Source organism: Cricetulus griseus, chromosome 2, assembly GCF_003668045.3.
Source record: "Cricetulus griseus strain 17A/GY chromosome 2, alternate assembly CriGri-PICRH-1.0, whole genome shotgun sequence".
Lineage (NCBI taxonomy): Eukaryota > Metazoa > Chordata > Mammalia > Rodentia > Cricetidae > Cricetulus > Cricetulus griseus.
Window position 1 is genome coordinate 331,685,410 of NC_048595.1, and position 26,102 is coordinate 331,711,511.

At 41.6% G+C, this 26,102-nt stretch overlaps 1 protein-coding gene across 3 annotated transcripts in view; it reads left to right on the forward strand.

The window, feature by feature from the left end:
• Positions 1-26,102, forward strand: part of Arl15 (ADP ribosylation factor like GTPase 15) — a 369,445-nt gene that overhangs the window by 73,706 nt on the left and 269,637 nt on the right. The gene's annotated exons all lie outside the window — the stretch shown is intronic.

Here is a 26,102-nt window from a genome sequence, read left to right on the forward strand (position 1 = left end):
TTTCCTGAAAGACTATGTTGCAGGATTTTTAAATGCCATTTTATGGTCCAGAGTAAGTTCTCTTGGGTTTTCTTGAAGCATTGATTTGAGAACTTTAAAAGTATCCTGGAATCCCCAGGTCTCTGCAGTGGCAGTCCATGTTTGGTGACCGAAGTGATTCATGTGCATCGATTATCAGTCAGTGTGGGGTCCTTCTGTATGCCTAAATGGCCTATGAGGCTCTGGAATTGCAGTAACTTAGTTTCTAATCCATGGCCTGCTGCCTGTGCTTCCTAAATGTTACAAGAAATTTCAGCATTTCAGTACCCTTAAAATGTTGAAAATATTCTCCCAGCAGGAGTTTTAATTTTTAACCTTCAATTTCTATATTTTAATAAAAGTTTATGAATATAATATATGAATATGTAATATAAATATCATAAATATATAAATAGCTCTCATATGATTTTTTTCTTTATGTGGATAGGTGTTTTGGTTATATGTGTGTCTTTGTAGCAGCACATTCATGCATGCATGGTGCCCTCAGAGTCCAGAAGAGTGCATCAAATCCCTCAGAACTGGAGTTACAGACCATTGTGAACCGCCATGTGGATGCCAGGAATTGAATCAGGGTCCTCTGGAAGAGCAGCCACTGTTCTTAAACACTAAGCCATCTCTCCAGCCCTCATGTGATCTTTTAAACTGAGCCATCTGACCACAAAATTTTAACTTTTTAAGCAGTGTGTTGAGCACACTAATTTACGTTTTATTGAAATTAGGCAGCTTAATTTTTTCACTTAATCCTTGAAATTTTCATTTATGTACACAATGTATCTTGGTCATATCTCCTATCACCTCCTCTGCTTCTTCCAGAAACCCCATTACATCTCCCTTTCATTCAACCTTTCTCTTTCCTGATCTCCTTATTTATTTACTCATTTTTTAATGCCATAAATCCAGTTAGTGCTGCCCATATATATGAACATGGACTTGGTGTCATCCACTGGGACATGGGGAATCTGTCAGTGGCAACACTCATGAGAAAAATGACTCCTCCCTTCAGCAGCCATCAGTTGCCAGTAGCTCCTCAGGTAGAGGTTGGCCTCAGGAGTCCCTCACCATTCTATGTTAGCGTTTATAACTGGCTGGATCTTGTGCAGATATTGTGTAGGTAACCATAGCTGCTGTAAGTTCATATGTGTACCAGCCATGTCCTACCCAGAGATAAACATTTCATAGCACCCCTCCCCAGCTGAGACTTATTCTTACACATGACTGCCTGGCCTTAGATTGCCTTATTTCTAGCCAGCTTTTCTTAATTTAAATTATCCTGTCTACCTTTTGCTGCTGGGCTTTTATCTCTCTCTATTCTATATATCTTTCTTTACTTCTTACTCCATGGCTTGCTGTGTAGTTGGGTGGCTTGGCAACTCCACCTCTTCCTCCCCTGCCTAGCTATTGGCCACTCAGCTCTTTATTAGCCCAATCAGGTGTTGTAAACAGGCAAAGGATCACAGCTTCACAGAGTTAAACAAATGCAACATAAAAGAACGAGACATCTCGTGGCATCTTTAAGCAAATGTTTCAGGGCATAAACAAATGTAACACATCTTCAACTAATATTCCACAACAAGGGTTGGAGAACAGCACAGATCTATAGATGCAAACGTTTAAGTATTTAGAAGACAGTTTGACAACTTGAACATTTGTATGTGTGAAGAAGCCTTAAGAATTGTAAGCTAATTAGAAATATAGTTGGTTTTTCTTTTTCTTTGAAAAGACAAGTTTGATTAGAGGTACCCCATATTTCGTGCTGCTCCTAGAAGACATGGACTATGAAATGAAAATCTCAGCACCAGGTACAGGTTACTTCACTACAAGTTATTGATCAGAGAGGCCCCAGAGACACCCAGAACTCTACAGGGTATTGCTATTGCTCTTGGTTACCCACCCTGAGTAGATGGTAAGACTGTGCTGAAGACACCATACACTTGGGTTGCAAGACACAGACATAGATCTTGACCTGACCAGGAGACTCATTGCTGGCTAGCTTTCCTAGTTCTGGAAGGTTCTGTATAGGTTTCTGGTATTAAAAAAAAATCAGTGGTCTTACCTAGTGCTGGGTCACGCATGCTATAATACTGACTTGCCAGGCAACATATGCTCACTGGGTACAATAGTGGCAAGACCCTTGGTGGTGGGAGGGAACACCAACACTCTTGATTGTGTTTGAGGCTGTTTCACAGGAGGGAATCCATGCCCAATAGAAACTGTAGACATGGTAGATTGTTTTAATGGTGAGAGGGTGCTCTACTGTTTCCATGAAGAGATGATTGGAGACGTTTTATCAAATGGAGTCATTGCCTGGGGATAAAAAGGTGTAGGACGGCCAGTTAACTCCCAAGTGACTTGTCCTCTCTCCTGAATTACACCCAGTCCCAAGGTAGAGATCCAGACTGCACTTGATACTGTTCCTCCTCTTAGGTAGACTGGGAGGGTCAGTGGCTGGGAATGAAGGGGTTTGCAATCCCACTCCTCGTTGAGCCATCCCGACCCTCAGCAGCACAGATGTTTCAGTCCCTGGAAGGGTAATGACTTTGCACGCTTGATTAATGAGCAGTGTTCTGGTTTGTTGCTGACCCAGCACTGCCAGTGGTAGCTGAGGCGAGAAGCTCCTGGAATGTGATGATGACTTCATTGGAACAACATAGTGTCCAAATAGGTGGCCCAGATACATTTTGTTTTATGTCTTGTTTTCCACGTGCTGGGATTCAGCCAAACTATTGGCTAAGCCAAGAGCTAACCTGGAGTGCCATAGGGTGCTTTCTGAGGAATGAGATCATTTTGTTCCTACCCTTGATTCTTCAATCTCTAGGTGAAGGTGATTGGTGGGACTTATGTGAATCATATACAGGGGACTGGTTTAATTTTGCTGTCTCTTTAATTTTTTTGTTCAGTGGCCAACTCGTGTAATTGAGGCTTATCCCCCCAGAGTGTGAGCATCTCTGACATTCAAATAAAATGTTTTCTTGTCCTTTTAGGATTCATCATTCATTTCACTTTGGCTCTCTTTACTTCTCATCCTCTAGTATTCCCTTCCCCTCCCCTCCCTTCCCCCTTTCCCTTCTTTTCTTTCTCTTTTTCTCTCTCCTGCTTCCATTTCTTATATTTCTGACCAGATATGTTTCCAGGCTCCCATGATTTGTTGTTGTTTGTTTGGAGCTCCTGTTCTGAGTTTGATAGAAATTTTGTAGTCTTATAAAATGTGTTTTGTTTCTAGCTTGCTCTTTGTATGAAATTCATGCTTAGAAAGAGTAGGATTTTAGATATATTTTTTTTCTTGAACCAGAACTCCTTAACTTCATAAAAGATGTGTAAGCATAGATTTCCATGGGGGTGTGTGTATACACCAATACTTCCAGTGCTTTCTCTATTGTAAAATCTGAAAGAAGGCAAAGTAAAAGGCAAGTCCCCAAAGAGCTGAAGGTATGCTCTTAGGCTGGGCTGGAATGCAAGTTTTCATTTACAGTGCAGCCAGCCATCTCTGTTGCATCAAGGTACATTTCCCCATTGTCCTGAGCCCAGGACACCTGTCCCGGAAAGCCCCTTGTAAAGCACACTGAAGCAGCAGGACCATGGCATCATTTTTGCCACCCTGTCTCCTGACTGACGTCCAGGAAATGTACCACAATCCTTGTGAGTATTTTGAGCTTTAATGATACGAAAAGGAGAAAATTAAAAGTGAACCCAAGATGTTCATATATGCCCGAACTGTTTTGATACAGTTAAAAGTAGAAATTCTTTTTTCATGTATGGTAAAGCAATCTGGGGGAGGAAATTAAGTTTGTAGTAGAAACAAAGTATTAGATGGGCGGAGGGGCAGTGTCATGTCCCCGACCCCTGCTTTAAATTCCAGAGTTTTATTTAGAATTAAAAAGGAAGAATAGATACATCTACTAATCCCACTTTGAATTTATTTATCTCAGCGCCAGGACTGCGGCTGTGCTGTGGGTCTTCCCAAGACTCAGGCTGCTCAGACTGGTTTTCCAGTTTACTGTTCACCAGTAGTTTCTAGAGCTCAACCCCGAAAAATAAAATTCTGTGCTGTGTGCTGTCTCATCTGTGTGCTCTTGCTGGTTTCAGAAAGAGAGAGTAAATGGTACTTGCTATTATACCGAGTTAGAAAACAGATCTGGAAGTAAACAGAGTGAGGACACACTGTTCTGACTGTGCTCCGTAGTCTCCCAAGCAAGCGTCCAGGGTACTGTGAGGCGTGGTGGGAAGGAAGGTGCAGGAAAATGCCTCAGTACTGGGGTACTGCAGTGCCAGGTAATGAAACCCGTCTAACACCAGCCAGGAAGCCATCAACACTAGCAGATCCCACACCTGGAAAGCTGTCTGTCTCCTTTGGAAGCTTCTATTTTCCCATCTTTCATCCGCCGAAGAGGAAAAGCAAATGAAGTTTGTGAGACAATGGAAATAAAGAAACTGTGTTCATAAACTGGATCAGTTTCTAAGCTTATTTTGACCTTGGTGGTAAACTGTTTCTCCTGTCTGTCAGTCACATGTGTACATATGGTAACAGGTAACTCTGCAGTGCTGTAAAATCTCTAACGCATGCATACCCGGGCACGGCTGTGGTGAGCCGGTAACCATGCAGCTGGGGTCTTATGTGGTAAGGGGTGCTTCATAAACGGAGGAGATTGGTTTGAAAGTCTATTCCAGAAGTGTATTTATTTTCTGTATTTAAGACTGAGAGTTCTGGGAAGCGTTGGCGTTCAGTTAACAGTGCCGCCTTTCCATCTAAGATGCAGTGGCCTTTTTGCACCGAGAAGACATGACGTAAATACAGAAGGACAGATTTTCCCTTTTTTGGTTTAGTCCCTGATTTTACTGTCTGGTCACCCATAGCTTTAAAGGACAGCTCATATGAACAATGGACGTTAGGACCACAAAGTTTCTAATGTAATTATAGTAAAACTATATTATAAAGTGTTACCAATGACTGTTGCTCCTTTCTCTTTCTTTTTGACGGTGACCGTTGTCTTTTCTTATAGACAAACCAGTCTGATATACACTTCACAGATTCAAAACCAAACCTCAGACTTAAAAAAAAAAAGTCCCCAAAGAACTTGTATTTAATTAATATGTAATTTTTTTGTTAGTTCTCTGCTTCTTTCTTTTGTGGTGATTGTCTTAATTTCTGGTTCTAGTTTTTTACAACAGAGAAAGTTTCAGGCATTTTCTGGTTCACCCCACGTTGTCCACAGCACCCCCCACTCAAAGAGGAGCGGTGAATTTGAGACTTGATGCATTTTACTCTTTCTTTCGTTCTCTCATCCTCTCTCTGTGGCGGCTTTGCAAAACAGTTTTGTGCAAGCAGACATGACTTAACTCTAGTCCGCACATAGAGACTATTCAACTTTACTTTTATGGGTTTTGAATACTGCCTCATGTGAGACTGTGACAGCAATAAAGTATGCATGGCCAACCTTATTTTAATAGCGAAAGAGGGCTGCTTTTAATTAATAAGTGGATCTCTTTATGTCTGGGATTTTCAGGTTATTTTGTGGTTCTTTAGAGTTCTTCAATTATGTGGCCTAAAAGGGCTATGTTAGTGGAGACTAAATCCCCTCTAAAAATTCTGTCATTTAAATGTTTTCTGTCTGTAATCTCTATTTTTTTTCAGATTATTGTTTTAAAAATTGCAAAAACCAAAAGGACCCAGCAGTAGCAGTTTTTATCTAAGGTGTTAACACATATAGCCTATAATTGCAGCATGTATATTTTGAGCCATAATGGAATGCTGTACCATGTATTCAGATAGAAGATCTGTGTACAGATCTATGATCTTCAGTTGGGACAGCATAGCAGCTCCATTTACACTAAAGAGTCTTGTTGTGGGGCTGGAGAGATGTCTCAGCTGTTAAGAGCACTGATTTCGACCTGGGTTCAATTCCTAGCACCCACATGGCAGCTCACAACTGTCTGTAACTCCTGTTCCAGGGGATACGACACTCTCATACAGACATACCTACAAGCAAAACACCAATGTACATAAAATAAAAGTAAATAAATTTTAAAAATTAAAAAAAAATGTCTTGTATTTCCTACTCTTGACATCTGCTTGTAGCTACTTAAAAATAACCAGTTGAACTCCTATGAGGCATGGCCCAAAGGGTTCTCCTGATAAGGTGTTTCCTGGGTGGCAACATGGATTGTTTTGATTGATGGACTCATGAACATATCCCAGAAGACTTATGCTGGTTTATGTTGTTTTTCTCAGAAGCAAGATCTGTCTGAGGGACACAGTTTGGGGATTGAAAAGAATTGTCTGGGCATGATCACTTCCTCGGAACAGTAACCTCTTGGTGGGCTGTTAGTGGTGGCAAGTATCTGGATGGTGGGGCATCATGCTCTCACATTTCAAAACCAGGAAACGAAGTCATGCTCTGGAATGGTGGTTGGGAAAATGAAATCTTAAAAGTAAGACAGGAATTTTCTGATTTCCCTCTGGCATCTTTGGTGCTGTTTCCCTTAGGCTCCTTTGGTAAGATAAATAGGAGCCTGCCCTTAGATTCACTGGCCCTGTTAGATATTGGCACTGTTGAACAGCAACCAGTAGATGGCAGTACGGTTCCACTACAGCACTTTTGAAAGCCCTGCAAGTGCTGTCTAGCATTTCATTACAGTCTAATTTTGAAAACGCCTGATTAGCTACATTAAGCAATGTTTGGGTGATTTTTTTCCCCTTTAAACTTACAGAATTACAACCACAGCCTGAAAGGAAGCCATTATTGGTAGACAACATGATTATCAGTTGCAATTTAGTCCATGTAATAGGGGAACAGCATGTAGATGTTTAATTATATTTGTAAAAACAGTCTATATAAATATGTAAAATGGCTAACAAGAATGATTATGATTTTCCAGTTATTTTAGATCAGTATTTTTTATCTTAACTGTCCCTAGAGTACCACCGATTCATTATGGTGAATCATGCAAATGGAATACTTCTTAGTTCTGCTAAGAAAACTTGGAGTATAATTAACTTGTAGACTAAGCTAGCTCATATCTGTGGAGTTTTCATTTCTTTGGACAAGAGCTGTCCTTGGAAGAGGTGCGTTCCATTCTTACGTTGGGTTTTTGCAGGTCTCTCAGGAATTCTACAGTTCAGAGAAACAGGCTGCTCTTCTGTCTTTTGTTGTGGTCCAGATTATGCTTTAGTAATGGACTCTGAGGTTTAGGTTGAACATATAATGAAAACATTGTCATTTAAATTGGAAACTTGTACAGTTGGTTGGCAGTTGGTGTGCCAAGAACTTTCCTTATTTTAAGATAATTTAGGGGAGATTTCCATGTTGGATAGGATGTTAAAATGGGTAGACTTTTTCCCCTTTTGTTAAAAAATAAACACATTATGTTATTAATATTTCATTTGAAGTATTTTGTGTTAGGAAATACTTTGAGAGATGCCTTTCATGGAAATGAAATTGAATTTTAAGAAGATTCCTGCCTAACTGTTAATCCTCTGTTCACTCATTTACTTTCAGAGTTCGTAGCTAGCTCTGTAAAATTATAGACTTGATCTGGCCTTTTCAAAAATTTCAAGACATTTTAGAAACAGGAATTCAATGTTACTGTTTTCCCATGTTGCCTCTGCATATTCTAGCAGGTATACTCGCAGGAGATGAAGCGTCTGCACCTTGTGAAACAGAAGGGAGTCGCCTCAGTTCCCATTTTACGCTGAGTTTATGTGGCTGAATCTATAGTAACTGTGGAAGCTCAAAATTTGCTGCATAAGCCACACTCCTGACAGACAAAGCATGTAATTTCTCACTGGTTTTGCTGTGTAACTCGCCTCCTGTGGCATGGATAATGCATTTTGACAGTTCATGTTGTCAAATGTGTGTGTTTGTACACATCCATGCACACATCATGTAGAAACACTTATTATAATGGCTATAAAATAAAATATGCTGGTAGGAATTTGTGTGACTTAGGCCCAGTGAATTAAACCAGGACTTAATATATTTATTGTCTTCTACCAGGCAGAGATGAGTATAACAATAGCACATGTTTGTTATGTTTCTCTACTCATCAGGTTTTGATGGGAGATGATGGCAGCCAGTTAGGAAATGCAGGCATCAAACTTACTGGTGGTACTACTAAGTGGGGTATCACCCTAACAGTAACAACTTCCTTTCTTCCTGGGCAGTTTCCCTATGCAGGTGCTGAGGACTTAATAGTGTCTCTACCATCTGCAATGGAAAGGTGCTGCTGAGTGACATGGTTTGAAGAACACCTTAAAATTGCAAAAGACTAACATTTATGCAATTGCTGTCCAATCCAAATCTTAATGCATTGCTACTTTACAGAATTTTGGGATTCTAGTGTTTGACCCACAACATAGATTTTGTGAAGAATGTTCTCCTCCAGATAGCTCAGGATAAGGATACACAGGGTGGGGGGTGGGGACTTTGTTTCTATTTTATGCATAGCCAGACTTGCTCTTATGTTTGTAATATTTAAAGGAATTCAATAGGAGGCCCTTGATTCTTTGATGTAAAGCTACAGTCAGTTTAATGAGAAAGATTTTTCATATTGCTTGCAGTATTGAACATTTCCGCCAGTTCAGACTAATATGATATAATGATTGATTTATACCTTGGATCCCATCTTTTATTTCTCATCCTGAATCCACCCTCCTCCCTCTGCTGAAACAGGTAATTACAAAGGTCCTCAGATCAATTTTTGTAAAGAGGCACCCTGACGGGTACCATGACTGAAGTGTGACATGAGCCTTTTTCCAATACAATGGGTGGCCTAACATTCCTCTGGAAGCCAAGCTCATTAAATATTCGGTTTCTTCCCCCCCTCTCCCCCCTTCACACACTTAGCTTGAGTCTCACTAAGTCTGGGGTTTCTTCACTGAAGACTTAGATTGAATTTTTTATGTGTATGACTTCATGATAGCATTAGCATGTGCTTTGATCCATGTGTGAATGGCGCTGGGTCGGCGCTTATTGCCATATCCAGATGGTGTTACAGGGAACAAACAGTTGTGTTTTAAGATTTCTCAATAGACTGTCTAGACTGGCCGTGCAGCAGACAGATACAGCCACCCATCAAATTAGCGTTTGTCAGATTTATGGTAATGGTTCACCAAAGCCTTCCTGTCATTGACATTAAGATTTACGCCTCCAAAGTTATTTTGTCTTCCACAGAATATAGCTTGTGATTGCTTGGATTTAAAAAAAAAAAAAAAAAAAAGTTTAAGGCAGAAAAGTCTTGGTGAATGTGAGCTGTTTCTGAATGAAAAGAAAAATATAAAAGGAATTAAACAGTGGCTGAAGCCCGGGTCTGTATTGATTAGGGAAAGGCCACCCTTCCCGCCACCCCACCACCATTACACCCCCCCCCGCCCCCCCTAGTGATGAGAAGGATGTTCTGCTATGGCTGGTGTCTCCCATTTGCCCCTGTTGGAAAGAAAAACATGTATGTGGATGACTGTGGCCAGATTTTACCCTTTTATGTTGTTACTCCTGAGTAATGTGATCTGCTGTCCCAACGCGGTGGGAATAACCTTTTGACAGGCAGTATGTCCATTCTCGGTGGAAATGTTTTCCCAAGTCTGCCTAGGCTGCCTTTGATCCTACCTCCTTCCAGTGTGGGGTCACAGCTACTATGCTCTTCCGAGAGTCACAGGTTTCTTCTAGAAAAGTGAGAGGCACAGGGGCTCTAAATAAATAAATAAATAAATATGACCCAAACTCTGTGCAGTGTTCAATCATCGATGCTACGAAGCTGGGAGGTTGCAAACACCACATGGTGTATTCAGGCCATCTCAGGGCATTTTCTCTAGTTGGGTCAGAGGGAAAGCCTTGGCACTTTTTCATCCAATGCAGTTTGGGGAGTGATGGTCATCCCATCCTGAACACGCTGAGGCATGTCTGGAAATGTGTTTCCTTATTATGGTCCATTGGTGTAAATAACAAATGACTGGGAGGCTGGGGGTGGGGAGAGTTGATTAAAATTCTGAGAACATGGCAGAGAGTAGGTAGGGAACTGACTTGGTGGTGGTGAAAGGCTGCAAGTTTTAAAGCAAGTTCTTTCATTTTTTTGAGACCTGGCATTTGGGGAAAGTCATGGTGGTCTGTCAGGATGGAAATATGGGGTAGAGCTCTTGAAGATTCTTCGTTCGTTTTCTCTGGGCTGTAGCAAAGCAAAGTGGTAAAAGTTACTGAATGCAGGAAGGGACTGGGACTCCCTACCGGCCTGCTCTGGTCTCCTTGTGGCTTTTCCTTGCTGCTTCAGTCCTTTCTTCCTCTTTGGCCCTTGCCATGCAATCACTGTTATCCTGGCATGTCTTTAGATACTTGTCATGTGTGCATTGGATGAGTACTTTATAGGCTGTATCAGAGGAGCTGTAATTGGTGTTCAAGTTCAGTCTCTGCATTATGTTCCCCTGCAGGACAGTGAAGTAATTTATGGCTTTTCAGCTTTGCTCCCGTTCAGCTCTTTAAGTTATATGTCCTAAGTTACATTTTTTTTCCTGCATTGATTCCTCTGATTATTAGGATTTAACTTCATTTGCTTTTTAAAATTATTTATTTAATCTCAAAAATGTATTTTTTTATGTCCTGACTGCAGTTTCCCCTTCCTTCTCTCCTCCCAGCCCCTCCCCCACCCCCACTACATTTCTTTTTTAACATGAGTTATGACCAATTTATTAGAAAGAACATGATTAAGTCTCTTATGTGGTTGTAAACTTAGATGGTTTCCCAGAAAAAAGTATGGGAGCATTTTGCTGAATACTTGCTCTCTTCCAAACCTGTCCTTTTACCATCTCTCTTCTTTTCTCATTGTTACTTAACCCGTGAGGCTACTCTTCTTCATCCCCTTTGCAAAGCATATTTCTTCTGGTTGCCCAGTGATTTTCAGTGAATTTTGATGGTGTTGTAGTGCCTTGTTAACAGGGTGATCATGGTGGGGGGGGGGGTAGGTCTCCAAAGCACAGCAAATGACATGAGGCCACCTTATCTTCCCAGGGACTTACTGTTGTGCCAGTGGAGAGGGTGCTGAAGATGTTCAGCCCTGGGCCAGCTACAACACTTACCATTTTGGACTTGAAAGCTATTTAAAATTCATTGTAAGAAACAGTATAAATTTTACAAGACACATTTATAATGTTTTTAAAACGTTAACTACCCTTCTTACACGTGTGTTTTGTGGGGAATTGGAAGGGTTGAATGGAATGCTAGTCTTTTTAGCAAAGTGTGAAAAGTTATTTAAGTAAAATTCTTTTTTTCCCCTTTAGTTGAAGATGTTCTTCTCTCTGGGACTCCTCTACAATGCTCCTGGTTTACTATTTTTAGAAGGGAGTTTTGACAGTACACTTTATGCCTTGTTTACTTGATCAGATGACATATTTAAAGGAACCACAGGATGTTCCAGCTTTAGGGGACCTTAGAGGGCGTCTAATTTAACAACCTCGTTTTTCTAGTTGTAGAAACAGCAGTATGGATGGGTTAGGTATTTGAAGTTGTCGGGAGCACCATTCCCCATCTCTTATTTTATTTTTATGTGGCTATGATAGATATTCCTTTAATAGGTGTGTCCCCTCCACTAAATTCACTTCTGCTTGCTCTGTCTCTATTTGTCTAATTAGTTCCAAGCCAAGAAAGCAAATTTCATTTTATGCAGCAGATTATACCAATGGAGAAAATATAATGGAGCCCAACAACAGCCATCTCCCCCTTCTTGCCAAGGGTACAGTGTGTCTTAAAGTAAGCAATAAAATACTTATACCCTGTTCTGTGTAAGTAACTTAAAGGCACCCACAGCTTTCCTCAACAGCCAAGTGTGGCTGTGCTTCTTGGTTCTGAGCAATAATCTCATATAAGAGGGAGGAGCCTCCTTGGGGGTTTGTGGGAAACTGTTACTCTCTCTTGAAGAGGGACCCATGTAGCTGGCTTACTCGGATCTCCCCCCTCGAACTCCCTCCCTCTCCTTTGTAGTTTTCTCCATTTGAATATGGCTTCAGCATCTGCTAGATAGTTTTCTTACTACCTTGTGGGGCGAGTGTGTGTGTGTGTGTGTGTGTGTGTGTGTGTGTGTGTGTGTGTGTGTGTGTGTGTGTGTGTGTGGCTTCTTTTAAGTGCTGTTGATCTAAACCAGGGGTTGGCATTATTATTAATTCAGAGATTGGCAATTTAAAAATGCATGGACTGACTGTATCTTTCGGTATTCTGCTATTGGGACATGCTTTGCCTGTTTGTTAGGCATTGAGTGTGTGTGCTTTTAAGCCAACACAGTTGGGTATTAACTGAGTATGACTATATGGTCTTACATGGCTGCTGGGTGCTATATACAATCTCTGTTCCTATTTGTTTGTACCTCATTGAAAACACCATAAAATGAATTTTATGTTACTTGCAGCATAACACATTTTTAGTAGAATCAACCAGAAACCCAGATCTCTAACACATTTGTTACCTGGCATTTTTAGCTATTGAAATTATTGTCTTTTTAAGCATGGCTTGTTCCAGATAAGCATATCCTTTATTTTGGGCTTTGCCTACTCTCTATTTCCTCCCTAAACTTTCTGCTTATTCTTTTCTGTTTAATAGTAAGACAAGGTGGCTCAGTAGTCGAAGGCACTTGCCACCAATCCTGATGACCTGAGTTGGATCCCTGGGACACCTGTGGTAGAAAGAGAGCACTGACTCCCTCAAATTGTCATGTGACCTCCATGTATGTGTGTGGAAGGGATGCACAGGTGCCTGTACTCACCCACCTACTCTCACACGACTAATGTAATAAAATTACTTTAAAAGGAGGCACTTATAGTAAGATGAGAATGTAAAAGTGCTTAAGCATCAAAATGCTGTCTAAAATTCACACTAGCTCTTTGGTCTTAGATGACTTCCTGGAGTGTAGGGAAGGAAAGTTGTCAGGTCTTTAATCAGTGAGTAGTCTCCTGGTAAATCTTAGAGCCCCGAGGAGGTACCACTTATTCAATACCTTATAAGGAGTTGCTGCTGCCCCACTGCCTACTCCTCTTCCTCTTTATTTTCTTCTTCCTCCAGACTCGATGCCCGGTGACCTGTGGGACTGGGAGAAAGTTGACACAGCACCAGCTCTGCAGCAGCAGGCTGTTCTGTGTGTACTCCAAACCAGTTACTAACCTGATAGGAGCAAAAAGTAAACAAAACAACACCCCCCCACCCCCCAAAACCTGGAAATGTGTTTCTGATTCAGTTGTATATAAGGTTGTATGGTTTGTCTTTTGAACATAAGGGAAATTTTAGTTTGACTTTGTATCAAGATAGAACACTGCCTTATGTGTGATTATACAGTGACTAAAAATACTCATTAAAAATGTGTGTTTTCATTTTTGTTGATGAAAGTCTCAATAGTAATCTACCTGTTTTGCAGATTGTATACTGAATTATTGCAGAAAGGTCAATAAATTGGTTTCTAGAAGACGCTGATGGTTGTCAGTTAAATTAACTTCTCTGTCACACTTGCATGTGTAAGGAAAAGAGGTTGGACTATATCCATTTAGAGACATTTTCAATTGTAAGATGTTTCTACTTGTTAAAAAAAAAAATCTTCATGGTTGTTGGAAAGCCATGAGGATTAACTGGTTCAAACAGCAACAAAACATCCTTTGGAAAATCAAAGTCTCCATGTCCTCATTAGTCCCCCAAAGGGCATTGGAAAATGCCCTTTAATTTTAAGATCTCAGAGGGTTTGCCATATATAAATGTCCATCACCATGAGAGAAATTATCTGGGGATGGAATATTGTGGGTAAATTTGAGTTTTATGATGACACTTTACAATGCTGTATCTTGATAGCCTATTAACAATATATTTTAGTAGAGTTGGTATTTTATTGAAATACCATATTAGTGTCTTCAAGTCACTGTCTTAAGTTCTAGATTTCCGAGGATGCATGGAATCGGTTGCAAAGTAAGGTAAAGTAGATAACTCTAAGATGTTACCTTTTAGATAGCTACTTCCTAATATATACTACTAGTGTAAACACTCTTGCTTTACTGAGGGGATTATAGCTCATGAGAGAGAGAATTTTAATTTGACTGGAGAATTTTATGTTACTGATGCCTCTGTCACAGAATCTTACTAGATATTTTGAGGCAGATATATTCAGCCATTTCCTACAGGTAAAAAAAAATACTACATAGCAAAGAAAAGTGCTTTGTGAGTTGAGTTTGCTGTGCTTGCATTTTTACCTTTCAGCTCACATGGAAGACATAAAGGAATAAAATTTTGGTACTGTATTCCAGGAAAATATTAAGACACAAAGAACCAATTACTTGATTTCTACCCCTGTTCCCTTTTAGAGTATTAAGTGATGGTCTCCTGAGCTATTCTGAATGCATACTCTAATTAGTACTCTGTCGTCTTCTAACTTGCTGTATCTTTGTAATCTGAAGAGGGAAGTGTGACTTAAGAAAAAGCTAGTTGTCTTTTTGGAGGGATGAGGTGGTTATGAATTAATAACATAAAAAATTACAGAGGCTGCCAGTTTCAAAGGCCCTGGAAGAATGTTGACTTTGCAAATAACTGGTCTCAAATTAGTTTTTTTCTACATCATGTCTGGCCAGTGTCTAGGCACTAAAAATGACTTGAGGTGAGTAATTTTTCATTAATATTTTCATTAAATATTCTTTCAAGTACGAAAGACCTCAAGATACTCTTCTGAGAAGAATTATATTATTGTGCTACAGAATACAGGCATGAATATTTTTCTAATGATTTCATAAACATATAAATGTATATTGAATTCTATTCCATAGCTTTTGCCTCCTTTCTTATATAGTAGTTTTTTTTTTTTTTTTTTTAAATCTGGGCCATATGTCAATATATATTTGAAATGTCAAATAATTTCATAGAAAATGTAAAAGTCAACTGTAAATTCCAGTTCTCACTTCCTTCTCTGGCTTTGTCTATCTTCAGCTATTTGGCTTTTGTTTTTATTTATTGCTGTCCTCCTGGTCAGTGTGCTCCTCTCTACTTGTTTCCTTTGTAGTTGGCATCCCCAGTGGTCCCCTGCTTTGGAAGGAAGATTAACTCCCCTTGTCTTCTCCAGTAAACAGCTTTTCCCTCCCTTGCCTTCTTTTCCTCAGACTCCCAGGATGGCTAATGCTGTGGATTTGGGTAGATCTGAGTCTCTACATCGCTGTGCTTTATTTAAAAACCTTAGACATGGCTGCCATGTGCTACACTATGCTGATGTTCCCCATTCTGTTTGGTTTTCATTGGAGTGAATTATTGTGATGTTTTGTTATTTACCTAGTTTCTATGTCACTTACTTATTCTCATTTGCCACCCCCCCCAATTGTATAAATCTTCTCTTCCTGATGTGATAATCTTGAAGTTAGTGACACTTCTTCCAGAGCCCTTGATCTGCACCGTTTTTGGGCTGATTGCTGTCCTGGGCTGCCTGGCTGTCATCCATGGAGGCCCCTGAATTGCCATGCGGGGGACCTCTTCTCCTGTGAGGTCCCTGCTGGCATCCAGGTCTTCTTTCTTCATCACCCCAGGGTGCACTGGAGGTCACGATTTTGAGACCTTTCTTATCAGGCTCTTGATTGATGGCTTAGTTGCTTCAGAGTCCTGGGTTGGGCATTATTTTCCCTCACAATTTCAAAGGCATTTGGGCCATTTGTTTTTATGTTTCTAAAGTGGCATCTAGAGGAACCTTCCCAGTTTGTCCTCAAGCCTTTGTCTCTAACTTTTCTGGTGTAGGCAGGATTTTGTTTGTTTCTAATTGTGTTTGGCAACGGTAGTTTTCTGACGTTCCATGCTGTGCTTTGGTATATGGCTCTTTTCATAGCCAGTCTACTAGGCTCCTTAAGGGGGAAAACCCTTAAGTTCTGCAAGATTTTCTCGAAATTTTCCCTATTTCTCTTGGCTCTCCTATAGCAATCCTTAATTTTCAGTGCTTTCATTTTTCTGTTTTTCATCAAGCTTTCCAGGGAGATTTCCCCCCTGGAAATGTAAGTCTTTTATGATGTTTCAAATTTCTGTTCCCCTCCCCCACTTTTTTACCTGTGTCATGATATCCCATTGGTGATTTTCTTCCATGGATGGCATGTGTTTTGTTTACCTACTTTAGAAAATATTTGTTTATTTTTGGGTTTTGAGACAGGGGGAAATATTTATTTATGCATCTGAGTGCTTGCCTGCATGCATGTCCTGTACTGCGCGCTAGCCTGGCACCCTTGGAGGTCAGAAGAGGGTGTTAAAATCTCTCAGTTACCGGAGTTAAAGACAGTTGTGAGTCACCATGTAGGTGTTGGGGACTGAACCTGGGTCTTCTGCAAGAGCTGCTGGTGCTCTGAATTTCTGGGCCATCTCTCTGGTACCCATTTACTTACTTTTGAGACAGGGACTCTGGCCCTTGAACTCCTGAACCTCCTACCTCCACCTTCCAAGTGCTAGGATTATAGACTTGTGCTACCATGCCTGTTTTATGGGGTTCTGGGGTTCAATGTTGGCTTTTTGTTTTTGCTCACCAGCTGATCATTCTACTGACCCCTATATGCCCAGCCTCCATGTCTCTTACCTTTAGACTTTGAAAGTATGTTTATAGAAACTTGCACACTCTATCTCTGCTTACTCTGTACTATTATGTTTTACCCCCTCTGTTTTTGTCACCTGTTCTTATTAATAGTAATTCCCAGATGTCTGGCAATCCTTGTTTGTCTACTTATATTCAAAGGTATTTGGTCTTTTACTGGAGGGGTTACCAGTAATCAGACCTTTAGGTGATCTCTGGGGCTGGCCAAATACTCCACACAAGAGTCTTTCAAGCTGCAGTGTTGCGAAGATGAGCCTGGAAGTCAGGGCTCTGGAGGCACCTGTGGGTAGGGCTGGGCACTGGGGTACCATGCACCGCAGTCTCACCTCATTCTTCTTTGTGCTGTGTGCTTTGCCTGAAGCTTGTGCCTGAGAAAGCCTAGGTTGGAGAGTCTGTTTGATCTTTTCAGGGTAAAGATATGAAGTCTTTGGTGGTTGGGGCATCGCCAAGCTCCATAAATTGGGGAGCAGTTCTAAAATTCAATCTCCAATTCAAAGGGTTTTGAGTTAGTCTGTTTTTAGTACTGTGTCCACCTGCTTCTGGAACCCGGGTCCACGCCTTGCTGAGCTTCTTGTCCGTCCTGTGGAAGCCATTTGTAGTCCACTTCTACACTCCACTTGTTTACATTTAGCGCCACGCGATTGGCAGCATCAGTTGCTGTGCTGTCTTCTGTGCTCTGTTGTCCAAGTGTGTGCAACATTATTGTCTTTAATTATTTTAAAATTATCTTGGTGCACTTTCAGGGGCAGGTGTTGAACTTGCCATGTGGATCAGAAGCCCTTCCCTTCTCTTCCTCCCTAAGAAGCAATCTAGCCCAAAGAATAGATGTTGTGTGAGCACTTCCCTGGCCCAGCAGTCCCGAAGAGGAGCACACAGTCTCTGGTTAGAGTCTGCTGTAGAAAAAGGTTTTGTGAGCAGATGGACACTGTCTGCATGCACAGGGAATTGGTACATCCACAATCTGAGGGAGTGGGGGGGTTAGGAGTGTGTCACTGCTGTCCGTGGCTCTGGATCCCCTTTCACGATTATCGTGTGGCATTGGCCTCCTCTTCAGGAAGATGAAGGCATCTCTCTCTGGAGCATGGGTGATCAGAAACGGAGGTCCAGAGTGTACAGTTCAGTGCATGGAGCCTCCTTTCCTTCCGTGAAAGTTGAGGTTGATTGGATCGGCTGGGCCATTCTAAATCTAAATATCTGCCACTAATGCATTTTAAATATCGGCTGTACTTTTGAATGGTTTAGTGTTTCACGAGCGGGTTTGTAACATTGTAGCCTGTCCTCATGGGTCAAAAGATGCTTGATGTAGGTGCATTTCTGTATTGGGTTTCCTGTGCCTTTCTCTTGCTCCCATTCTCCTCTTCATTCATGGCTCCTTCTCTTCCACACAGGTCCTTTCAATTTCTGCAGCAAATCAAGTCCTTTGGCTCCTCAGGCAAACTGGAGCTCCCTCACCCTGGAACATTGTTCCCCTTATTCTCTGTGTGAGAATATTATTCTACTTCCAGTTAAGGCAGCCCCACCCCACCCCCAGGCTTCCCGTCTAAATCGGGTTTCCTTTGTCAGACATTCTCCCCCAGCTTTTGGAAGTATAATTGATAGATAGTCTGTTAAACTTTTCCAAGGTTCACAGCACTTTCTAACTGTCAATGTTTAAGTGTAATTTGTGTGACCCTCACTTACTGTATGACTTCTTCTCTGGACTCTAACTAACTTCATGAGGGCAGGGAGCATATCTTCATGTTACCTTGCTGTTTCCCTCTTGGGATGAAGGAGCAGCCCATCATTATTGATCAAATGAATGAAGACTATCAGCTCAAGACACAGATCCTGCCAGCAGCTTCTATAAGCTGTGGCTGTAAAGGGGCCCTGGTCATTTTAGGTACTGGAGTTAGTTCATTACCCCTGTGTGTCTTGTACTTTATGTAAATTATATAGCTTGTAGGATTAAACAGGCTGAGACTTTGCACACGATCATTATAAAGTCTGATGATCATCATTTCTATCATTCATTCATTCATTCATTCATTCATTCATTATTCTGTTAGCTCTCTGTTGCTGGGACATTATACCTGAGGAAATTCATCGACAGGGCAGGGAGAAGGTTTATTCTGGTTCATATTTTCAGTGGCTTCTGCCCATGGTCTCTTGGTTCTTTTATTTTGGGCTTATGTTGAGATAGGTATTTGAATTTGAATCCAAAATGTGTCCCCCAAGCTCATGGTTTGAATGCTTAGTCCCCAGATTATGGTGCTATTTTGATGTTTGTGGAGACTTGAGGAGGTAGGGCCTAAGTGGTGGAAGTAGGTCCCTTGAAGGTGATAGCTGCCCCTGGTTATAGTCTCTCTTGGCTTGCCTGTAAACAGATCACCCCCTCACACTCCCGTGGCCATGGATGGAATGTTCCAGACGCCATGCCTTCCCTGCTATGATGTACTTGTAGATGCTTTGGCTCTAAAATCACGAGCCAAAGCAAACCTTGCCCTCTTAAACATTTGTTTGGTTAGATATTTTGGTCACATAGATGTAGAAGTAACTGATACAGTGAGAGATCTGACAGAGCACCCCTGCTGAGCTTTGTGGTGGCTTGAAAGCAAAGAAAGCAAGCAAGGGACCAGAGTCTCAGATCCCCTTCAGTAGTGTGTGTTTTGTGACAGGCCTGTAACTGGTCTGTCAGAAGTGAAGATATTCTAAAGGCACACTCTGTTTCTCAATCTGACTACCAAACTGTGGAAACAGGATCACAAAGAAATGGGAATTTCCCCAGGGGTATCTATGTTGGGAGGAGGAAAGGGCACCAGCCAGAGGGGGACCGTGTCTCCCTGAAAGGAATTTCATACATCTCCAACAACTTGTCAGACCATCTGCAAGATGAAACTAAAAGCATGATGATGATGGGTCAGTGGAGGGCAGGCCCACATCTTGACTGTATCTGCTTAGACCCGCATGTCCTCTACTTGAATTTTGAGCTCATTTCAGATCTCCATGGGTTTGAGGCTGCTGCTGGATCTCTTTGTGCCTCTTCCCAGTGTGGCCACATTGAATACATCTCCTTTTTGTGCTTTCCACTTTTAGTTTGCCCTTTTCGTTGGCTTATTAAGAATGTGTGAGACTGGACTTGGAGTATATGTTATGACCTCCAAGTTCAATAACAGGTCCAACCCCTAATGGTGTCATTGTGCTGATACCCTGATGACTAAACCTTTAACCTAACTCTGGCACTTCAAGAGCCTAACTGGAACTTTTCCAAGTCCACTAATTTGACATAATCTAGATTACACCAAGAGAGAAATGCTAGTGGTGGAAGTAGGGAGGATGGCCCAAGCCAATGGGGGGAGGATAAGAGCAGCAGACAAACCAATCTGTTCTACTAGATACAGACAACAGAGGCTGCCTCCCCCCCCTCCCAGAAAGTGATGAATTTGAGGAGGGCGATAGGGCAGTTTAATAGCACTCCTCAGGTAGATCTAGTCACTGTTTCCAGAGGTACCTTCAACCAGAAGTTCCTAGAGGAAAGGAACATGACTTATCCCTCAGTTCAGCACAGCAAAACTTCAGTTAAATGTGGTGCCCTCAAATAAGACTTGTTAAACAATTGGTCATATACAAGATGTCAGATAGCACTTTGTGAGTGGGACACAGGTATTGCAGTTTAAAGGAGCACAGCCCCAGTTCTGGAGGATTGCAAACCAATCATCAAAGACTTGCTCTTCTCCAGTGGAAAGTGGACACTCCAGTGAAGAGGCAGCACTTTGTGGGGCCCATATTAGAATTGCAGTTGTAGGCCCTCAACTCTTTTTTGTTTGGAAGAAAAACTGGCAGATTAGCTTTTTGTCCTCCCTGGGTTTTCCCTGAGGGGCAGTATAATGCAACCACCACTGCCACAGCAGCCGCTGCTACCACCACCATCATCACCATCATTATTATGGAAGCAGATGGGGACCTGTGTTCAAATCCCAGATCTTCTTTGCATATCTTGGGCAAGCAGTTTCTTTTTATAATAGGCACCTTCACTGGGTGATTAACCTGTGGTCCTCTCAAGGGATTGTAACGGTTAAATGCAGTGATAGTTTAAACCTACTTGCCAAAGACTTCTTCACCCAGAGTGAGGGTTCTGGGTACTGAGCTCACAGCAGGTTTGTCAGAAGTACATGGGAATTGACAGCAAGGGTGAACACCAGTATGAGACTGTTCTGTGTTCCTCCATGAAGAAAGTGCATAAGCTACACTTACTCCAGCATCTTAAGTGTCAAGTGCTAGAGTTTTGCTTGCCCTAAAACAGGTAAAATGTTGAGAATCTGTGCTTTATTTATGACCATTGATAACAATACCAAGGAAATCTTTCAGTTTTTAAATTTTTTAATCTGCACAGAAATATGGGGAGGAAGGTCACAAAACTTGTAATTTTATTACCACTGTCAGCAACTTTGAATGTGTGGATGTGGCATTGGGTAATTAATTTATCATGGTTCTAAGAAGACTACAGCTTCTTAGTAGAGTTAGTTTAAATACCAACTAAAAGATCGATAGAAGTTCAGATGTAGGTACTGTAGGTTCTGATGAGCAATTCAGAGCGATACCTGTCGCCAAAAGCCTTTGCTCACTCTTGACAGTTTGAGGTTAGGTTCCCAGAAGGGTTGAGAGAAAGAGAGAGAAAAGTGAAAACATGGGCAGTCCAGAATTCCTGCAAGCCTCCTGTGGGAATCCTGGGACAGAGTGGAATCTGGCCTCGATGATAGTCATGTGTGTCCAGTGTGTGGTTTTGTTTTCTTTTCTCCATCACTGTTAGTAATAGAATTGTCACAGTGGGACACTTTGCGGTTTGGTTAATATTTTACAAACATAGATGTTGATTTTTGTCTCTTAGAGGAAAAATCACTTATACTTTAGTAGCTAGTCTTTTATCACCCAACTTTGCAGTGTTGTCTAGGTAGGAATTTTAGGTTTGGGGATTTTATAGAACTATTACTATTAAAAACAAGCCCTAAATTGTGTGGCTGAGGGCTGTGTGAGACTTTACCAATGTGGACATTAAGAAAACAGAACTCATTGGCTGTCACTGAGTTCATAGCATGACTTCCTCCCTGTCCTGAAAAGTTTGTAACCTCTAAATAAGTGAGCTCTTTCAGACTGCAGAGAGGAAGCCTCTGGAGTGTGGAGTCTCTGTGCTGTCCTTCCTCACCAGGGACTGTTGAAAATGTCACATCCACAAACAGTTCTAGGAAGCATTCATTTGTGTACCAAATATCTGACGGTCCCAATGATTAAAATGATTTTCAGTAGTCAGCATTACCAAGAAACAGAGGCTTGTGTAAGATTACCAAAAGCTATAATTTCATGCAGGCAGCTATGTTAATCATAGGATATTTGCTATCATTTCACACTCATTAGGAAATAGGAACAGGATATTATTACAGTTGTCCCATTTGCGCCTTAGGAAAGAATTGGTGTCAGTCAGAAATCTCTGCTAATGGATAAGAAAGGGAGTTTCCATGCCAGGCAGCACACTTATGAAGATGCCATTCTTGCTAGCTGCTGTATCCTTGCAGCTAATAGTAATTCGATGAGAAGTGAAGTGTTTGGAATAGATTTTAGCTGCTTCTCAGTCTGATTAGGGATAATTTTTTGTCTAGATGGTTGATATTAAATGCTACATTGTGTCATCTGAAGTATGTATGTGTGAGGGGGAGAGGTGGGTGAAGGAGGGGGGGGAGAGAGAGAGAGAGAGAGAGAGAGAGAGAGAGAGAGAGAGAGAGAGAGAGAGAGAACACGAGCGCACACTGTCTTGCTCTGGATTTAGGAGTATTAAGATGAGCCCAGGTGGCAAAGAGAAAACAACTTACAGTTATTTTCAAAGATGTTGGCTGTATATCCACAGACAACAGAGAACCACCGGAAACCCCAGTAGAGGCTGGGGAATTATCCATGAAGGTTCTATCCTTAGAGCAGAAACAGTGGCTTCTCTGCGACTTCTCATATGTTGGTCCCAAATTAGAACTATGTTAAGGCTTTTTGTTGTTGATTTAGTCTATGAAAGGTGATGTTTTGAGTATTAGTTTGAACTTTAAAAACAGAAAAATATCCAGGCTTTGTGGCACATACCTTTAATTCCAGCAATCAGGAAACAGGGGCAGGCAAATCCCTGTGAGTTCCAGGCTAGCCTGGTCTGTGTAGCCAGTCAGGGGTACATAGTGAGACCCTATCTCAAAAGTAAATAAACCAATTAAATTAAATAAAGGAAAACCACACACCTTCCCTTCCAACTAGTTTAGCAGTAACTTCCTGTAAAATGGCCTTACATATCTTAATAGGGGAAGGTCATTTGTTGGTTTTCAGCATTTCTCTTGCATGTGTTTCCTGTTGCTCTTGCAACAAACATACTGTCATATATTTAGTAGTTGAAAGCAGAGCATATTTGTTATTGTTTGGGAAGTTCAAGGTTAGCAATCAATTCTCATCAGTATAAAATTATAACTGAGTTCCCTTTGAAGGGCTCTAAGGAGTTGGGCATCCACTTTGTGCCTTCCCAACGTCTAGAACCTGTCTGAATCACTGGACTGTTAGGTGCTTTTCATCTGGAAACCAGCCATGTCTGTCATTCTTATGGCGTTATCCCTTTGGTTCAGGCTCCTCTGCTTCCCTCTTCCCTGTGTGAACACTTATGGTTACATGGGGCCCATCTGAACTAACCCAGGGTAATCTTTTAAAATCTGCTGATTGTCACCCCCCCACTCTTGTCCCTCTGTGTCATAGTTTCCGGTTTTAGGAAAGAGAAAAAGGACATAGATTCTCATTCTCTCTCTCTCTCTCTCTCTCTCTCTCTCTCTCTCTCTCTCTTTCTCTCTCTCTCTCTCTCTCTCATTAAACTCAAGCAAAAGAAGGGGGGTTCATTCCTATGACTCTCAAAATGCACATGTTTTATGCTGTGAGAGAAATCTCTTATTCCCTTGAATTTCTTTACAGCTGCCTTTTGCCCACTTGATTTTTATGCATATGTGGTTTAAAATGTCTGGCATGAAGTTTGCCAAGGAGTCTCACTTACTAAAGTCAGGAGATCAGAGAGGGAATTTATGTGATTTGAGGCTACATTTTAAAGACATTGAGTCCTTAACACTTGTTAAAAAGACCATAAGGATGTCAGGCAGTGGTGGTGCACACCTTTAATCCCAGAACTTGATCTCTGTATGAGTTCCGAGGCCAGACTGGTGTACAGAGTGAGTTCCAAGATAGTTAGGGCTACATAGAGAAGCCCTATCTCAAAAAACAAAACAAAAACAAAAACAAAAAACAAAGAAACAAAAGGACCATAAGGAAAGCTGTTTAGCACTGTAGCAACAGGTGGTGGGGTCACTGCAAAAGGGTCCTGCTGACAGGGAGACATTGTGTTCAATTCCACATTCAGTGTGAACTGGTTAAGAGTGTGTAACCAACAAGCAGTGAAGGGGATAATGGGTAGAAAATTACTGAGGGGGAAACATCAGGAATAAAATGGATCCTGGCTAGCCAGAGTTCTTGTGGAAGACAGGCCAGGGTAATCTGTCCCAGCTTGGGCACTGGTGGAGGCCAGAGCACCCCAATCAGAGGAGAAGGTGTTCAGACTTCAAGTGTGAGGGGGCTCTAGCCTGGTCTGTTGCTGAGACTAGACATTTACAGGGAAGTGCAGGCATGTGCTCAGCAGGTGGTTTCAAAGCCTGGCTGAGTAGACAAAGAATCCCTGGCAGCCTCCTAAAGCATGGCACCTCCTCTTTCCATGGCAGTGTGGTAGGTGGGGCATTGGTGATGTGAATGAACTAGGAAGGGTGGAAAGCATCCATCTGTGAAACAAACTCAGAATAATGAATGAAGTCAGGGCAAAAGGATAGAGAGTGAGTGATACCCACTTCCTCTCTTTGGCAAGCTATAGGCATGAGCTGAGTGTGAACCAAGGCATAGTAGCTGACTAGCAAGCATCACAAATGCTGTAGGTGGTGCCAACACCAAAGTCACCCCATGAACCACAAGAAAGTAGTGGAAACAAATGATTGGTGGAGATGATTGGCACTTTCCTGTTAATGCTTATGATATCTAAATAAAACCTCTTGAGTATAGTCATGAAAGAAGTACAGTTTAATTTATTGAGTTACTGTTTTGTCCTATCTGCTGTAGATTGCAGAGAGATAAATGAGGCTGTGATAGGAAAAATTTTGTCAGCAATCGAAGAGCCAAGGAAAAATGTGTTTTCTCTGGCACCTAATTTCTGGCTTTGGTGTCTGAACGTGAGGCTAGTGTCACCCTGACCCCTGCTTAACCCTTGGACAGGTTACAGGTAATCCTTTTGGGAGCTGGATAATTGTATCAACTAGTTCTGAGGAGGCTTTTTGTTTTTTCCCCCTCTACCCTTTCTTGTGTGATATCAAGTACCTCAGTTGGTTTGCAAACACTTGTTTCTCCAGCCTGTTCTTAATGCAAGTCATGGCAAAAGCTTGCCTTCTGTGGCATTTTCATGTCTTGGCTGCCTCTCAAAGCTCCAGGTAAGCAAATTTGGCTGTTGTCTGATGAAGGCTTGTCATTTTGATACGCCATTACACTCCGTGTTTCCTAAGCCTTTTAAAATTGCTGAATGTTTTAAATAAGTGAATGAGCTGATGTTGTTTGGACTTGCATCCCCCACCCCAATGTTAAGGTACTGATTGAATCTTGTTGGTGCAAGGCATCCAGACCTTTTTAATGTATGCATTAGACAGGTTGCTTGTAAGAAATGTAGGCAGGTAAAAGGATTAGTTTTAATTATGTTCAGAGCTAGTGTGATCATGAAGTAGGGGGAGCCCCTCCCGCTTTCCTGGGACACCAGCCGTAAGACATGGACCTGAAAGGCGTGTTAAAAGAACAGTCATTTAACGTTCTTTCCTTGGCATTGGTGAGATGTTTCTCATTACCTGGAGAACACTGAGACAAGTTCATGCTGTTTTCTTCAATGAATTGCCTGACTAGTATTTCCTCTCCTTTCCTTTTTGTCTCATGCTTGCAATTCCCGAAGCTCTGTCAGCACATTTTCACACCAGGTCTTTAAAGTGAGCCAGAGTTGGGGTGGGATGAGCTGCCCTGAACACACCAACACACAGAGGCAGGAAAGAATTTGCCAGCACAGGACAGGACCTCTTTCAATGTCCTGCCCTTAGGATTTTTTGTTTTGGGTCACTCTTTGAGGTACACATTAGGATCAGTTATTATGGAGTAGGATGGAAGGGTACCCAGACTTGATCATTTTGAATTTTGTTTCCTTTTAGTTTTTCATAACAGGGTTTCTCTGTGTGGCCCTGCTGTCCTAGAACTCACTCTGTAGACCAGGCTGGCCTTAAATTTGAGATCTGCCTGCCTCTGCCTCCTGAGTGCTGAGATTAAAGGTGTGTCACCCTTGCACAGCTTCCTTTCCCTTTTCTAGAATTGAGAAAAGGGTATTAAAATTAAAAAAAAAAATGAAGCTCTTTTAGCGATATCATTTACTGCAAAAAAAAAAGGGGGTGTAGCACTGT